Source organism: Rhinolophus sinicus, chromosome 14 (assembly GCF_057876585.1).
Source record: "Rhinolophus sinicus isolate RSI-liver-muscle chromosome 14, RSI-T2T, whole genome shotgun sequence".
Classification (NCBI taxonomy): domain Eukaryota; kingdom Metazoa; phylum Chordata; class Mammalia; order Chiroptera; family Rhinolophidae; genus Rhinolophus; species Rhinolophus sinicus.
This window is the reverse complement of record NC_142514.1, coordinates 128772814-128778228: the sequence shown is the minus strand read 5'-3', so window position 1 is coordinate 128778228 and position 5415 is coordinate 128772814.

The following is a 5415-nucleotide window of genomic DNA, read 5'->3' as shown; positions in this document are numbered from 1 at the left end:
CAGCTGGTAAATTAAGAATTTTAGCTGCTGCACTAGTAGAGAAATCAGTTGACATTCTGCATGACAACTGAAAATGTGGTATCCATTAATATTCAAACCTAATTTGTCCTTTGTGCTCATAGAAAACTGCTGGCTGTGAGACTCCGCAGGAAATCGGGAGACTCTTCTTTTTCCTGTCACAAGTTCTTCTCTTACACCCTCTTTCCTTTTTTCATTTTTTTTATTAGCTTCAGGTACACGAGACAAAGTAATACTTAGACGTTTATCATTTATATCCCTCACACTGTGTGAACCCGCCCCCCATCCACTATCCTTCTGACATCACATACAGCCATTATATTTCCACTGTCTCTATTCCTAATGCTGTACTCCGCTTCCTGTAACCATATACATACATATATATACATATACATACATACATATATATACATATATATACATATATATATATATATATATATATATATATATATATATACACATACATATATATATATATATATATATATATAAAATTATAGTTGGCATTCATTATTGAGTGCAGTGATCAGGCATCTACGTCATCCCTGAGGCGGTCTCCCAAATGGGACATGTGTCTATTGGATACCCTATAAAATCTTTACCACATTATTGATTACATTCCCCAAATTAATTTTCAAAACTCCGTGGCCATCTTGTGGTTACCGACTGTTTTCTAATCCCCTCACCTTCCCCCTTACCCCCACACCCCCGCCCATCTAGCAAACCTCAGTTTTTCCTCCATGTCTCCAAAACTGTTTCTGATTAATTCATTCACTTATTCTTTTCTTTAGATTCCACATATAAGTGAGATCATATGGTATTTGTCTTTCTATGACTTATTTCACTTAACATAATGTTCTCTAGGTCCATCCATGTTGTTGCAAATGGTAAGATTTCTTTCTTCTTTATGGCTGCATAGTACTCCATTGTATAAATGTACCACAGCTTCTTAATCCAGTCATCTACCAATGGGCATTTCGGTTGTTTCCATGTCTTGGCTATTGTGTATAGTGCTGCAATAAACATAGGAGTGCATAAAGATTTTTGAATTAGAGTTTTGGATTTCTCCGGATAGATACCTAGGAGTGGAATTGCTGGATCATAAGGTAGTTCCATTTTCAGATTTTTGAGATACCTCCATACTGTGTTCCATAGTGGCTGCACCAATCTGCAATCCCACCAACAGTGCACAAGTGTTCCCTTTTCTCCACATCCGCGCCAGCACTTTTTGTTTGTTGATATATTGATGATAGCCATTTTGACTGGGGTGAGGTGGTATCTCATTTTGGTTTTTATTTGCATTTCTCTGATGGTTAGTGAAGTTGAGCATTTCTTCATATGTCTGTTTGCCATCGGTATGTCCTGTTTAGAAAAATGTCTCTTCATGTCCTCTGTCCATTTTTTAACTGGGTTGTTTGTTTTTTAGGAGTTGAGTGAGTTCTTTATAAATTTGTGATATTAACCCCTTATCAGATATATCATTGGCAAATATCTTTTCCCATTCAGTAGGATCCCTTTTTGTTTTATTGATGGTTTCCTTTGCTGTGAAAAATCTTTTTAGTTTGATGTAATCCCACATGTTTATTTTTTCTCTTACTTGCCTCTCACAAGGGGATATATCAGTAAAAATCTTACTCCGGGTAATGTCTGTGAAGTTTCTTCCTATATTTTCTTCTAGGAATTTTATGGTTTTAGATCTTACATTTAAGTCTTTAAGCCATTTTGAATTTATTTTTGGATATGGTGTAAGGAGGTGGCCCAGCTTCATTTTTTTGCATGTGTCTGTCCAGGTTTCCCAGCACCATTTATTGAATAGACTGTCTTTACCCCACCGTACATTCTTTCTTCCATTGTCGTAGATTAAATGGCCATATAGGCATGGATTTATTTCTGGACTCTCTATTCTCTTCCATTGATCTATGTGTCTGTTTTTATGCCAGTACCATGCTGTTTTGATTACTGTAGCCTTGTACCATAATTTGATGTCAGGTATCATTATACCTCCAACGTTGTTTTTATTTCTCAAGATTGCTGAGGCTATCCGGGGTCTTTTATGGTCCCATACAAATTTTAGGATTCTATGTTCTATTTCTGTGAAAAATGTCGTTGGTAATTTGATAGGAATTGCGTTGAATATGTATATTGCCTTAGGCAGTATGGACATTTTAACTATATTAATTCTTCCTATCCATGAACACGGTATGTGTTTCCATCTATTTGTATCTTCTTTCATGTCTTTCTTCAGTGTCTTATAATTTTCTGAGTATAGATCTTTTACTTCTTTGGTTAAATTTATTCCCAGGTATTTTATAGTCTTTGGAGCAATTGTAAATGGGATTGTTTTTTTAAATTCTCCTTCTGATGGTTTATTATTGGTGTATACAAATGCAACTGATTTCTGAATATTAATTTTGTATCCTGCTACTTTACTAAATTCTTCTATCAGCTCTAACAGTTTCTTGGTGGAGTCGTTAGGGTTCTCTATATATAGTATCATGTTATCTGAATATAATGACAATTTTACTTCCTCACCAATTTGGATGCCTTTTATTTCTTTTTCTTGTCTGATTGCTATGGCTAGAACTTCCAGCACTATGTTGAATAGAAGTGGAGAAAGTGGGCAACCTTGCCTTGTTCCTGATCTTAAGGGGAATGGTTTTAGCTTTTACCCATTGAGTATGATGTTAGCTGTGGGTTTATCATATATGGCCTCTATTATGTTGAGATATGATCCCTCTATTCCCACTTTATTAAGGGTTTTTATCATAAATGGCTGCTGGATTTTATCAAATGCTTTTTCTGTGTCTATTGATATGTCCATGTGATTTCCATTTTTCATTTTATTAATGTGGTGTATCACATTAATTGATTTGCGGATGTTGAACCACACTTGCATACCAGGGATAAATCCCACTTGATCATGGTGTGTGATCTTTTTAATGTATTGCTGAATTCCGTTCGCTAATATTTTGTTGAGGATTTTTGCATCTATGTTCATTAGAGATATTGGCCTATAGTTTTCTTTTTTTGTGGTGTCTTTGTCTGATTATGGGATCAGGGTGATAGTGGCCTCATAAAAAGTGTTTGGGAGCCTTCCCTCCTTCTGGATTTTTTGGAAGAGCTTGAGGAGAATAGGTGATAATTCTTTTTGAACGTTTTGTAAAATTCACCTGTAAAGCCATCTGGTCCAGGGCTTTTGTTTGTTAGGAGATTGTTGATTACTGATTCAACTTCCCTGGTGGTAATCACTCTATTCAGGTTTTCTGTTTCTTCTTGAGTTAGCTTTGGAAGTTTGTACGCCTCTAGAAAATTGTCCATTTCTTCCAGATCGTCAAATTTGTTGACATGTAGTCGCTCATAGTAATTTTTTAAAATTATTTGTATTTCTGTGGTGTCTGTTGTCACTTCTCCTCTTTCATTTCTGATTTTATTAATTTACATCCTCTCTTTTTTTTAATGAGTCTGGCTAAAGGTTTGTCAATTTTGTTTATCTTCTCTAAGAACCCACTCTTGGATTCATTGATCTTTTGTATTGTTTTTCTGGTCTCTATTTCATTTATTTCTGCTCTGATCTTTATTATCTCCTTCCTTGTACTCCATTTGGGCTTATTTTGCTCCTCTTTTTCCAGATCCCTTAAGTGTGAAGATAAACTATTGATTAGTGATTTTTCTTGTTTCTTTAGGTAGGCCTGCAATGCTATGAATTTCCCTCTTAGGACTGCTTTCGCGGCATCCCATAGATTTTGGGTCGTCGTGTTTTCATTTTCGTTTGTCTCGAGATACCTTTTGATTTCTTCCTTGATCTCCTGGTTAACCCATTCATTATTTAGTAACATGTTATTCAGCCTCCATGAATTGGTGTGTCTTCCAGTTTTTTTCCTGTAGTTCATTTCTAATTTCATAGCACTGTGGCCAGAGAAGACAATTGGTATGATTTCAGTTTTCTTAAATTTATCAAGACTTGTTTTGTGGCCTAACATATGGTCTATCTTGGAAAATGTTCCATATGTGCTTGAGAAGAACCTGTATTCTGCAGCATTAGGGTGAAATGCTCTGAAAATATCGATTAAATCCAAGTGGTCCAAAGTGTCATTTAAGGCTGTTGTATCCATATTGATTTTCTGTCTGGAAGACCTGTCCCTTGTTGTCAGAGGTGTGTTGAAGTCCCCTACTATGATAGTGTTACTGTTGATCTCTGTCTTTATGTCAGTCAATATCTGTTTTATATATTTAGGTGCTCCTATGTTGGGTGCATAGATGTTTACTAGGGTTATGTCCTCTTGTCAGATTGATCCCTTTATTATTATATAGTGCCCATCTTTGTCTTTTAATATGTTCTTCATTTTAAAGTCTATTTTGTCAGATATAATTATTGCAATGCCAGGTTTTTCTCATTTCCATTTACGTGACATATCTTACTCCAACCCTTCACTTTCAGCCTGTGTGTGTCTTTTGATCTGAGGTGAGTCTCTTTACACAGCATATACAAGGGTCTTGCTTTCTTATCCACTCAGCCACCCTATGTCTCTTGATTGGAGCATTTAATCGTTTATATTTAAGGTGATTATTGATAGGTACATAGTTATTGCCATTTTTAAATTTGTAGTTAGATTGTTTTCATCTTTCCTCTATTTACAGAAGTCCTTTTAGTATTTCTTGCAATGCTGGCTTGGTGGTAATAAATTCCTTTAGCTTATTTTTTTCTGGGAAGCTCTTTATCTCTCCATCAACTTTAAATGATAGCCTTGCTGGATAAAGCAATCTAGGTTGTAGGCCTTTGTTTCCATCACTTTGAGTATCTCCTGCCACTCCCTCCTGACCTTCAATGTTTCTGTAGAAAAGTCATTTGATAGTCTCATGGGAGTTCCCTTGTATGTAACCCTCTGTCTTTGTCTTGCTGCTTTTAGGATTCTCTCTTTGTCTTTAACCTTTGCCATTTTAACTATAATGTGTCTTGGTGTGGACCTGTTTGGGTTTATCCAGGTTGGAACTCTCTGCACTTCCTGGGCTTGTATGTTGGTTTCCTTCATCAGGTTAGGGAAGTTTTTGGACATTATTACTTCAAGTACGTTCTCAATCCCTTGCTTCCTCTGTTCACCTTCTGGTATTCCTATGATGTGCATGTTGTTGTGCTTGATGTTATCCCAGAGGTCTCTTAAACCATCTTCATGGTTTTTTATTCTTTTTTCTTTCTGTTGTTCTGTTTGGGTGATCTCTGCTAACTTGTTTTCTAAGTCACTGATTCGATCCTCTGCTTCATCTAACCTGCTGTTAATTACTTCAAGTGAGTTCTTTATTTCAGTAATTGCATTCTTTAGTTCTAACTGGTTGTTCATTATGCTTTCTCTAGCCTTCTTTATGTCATCTCTAAGCTCCTTAAACATTCTTATCATC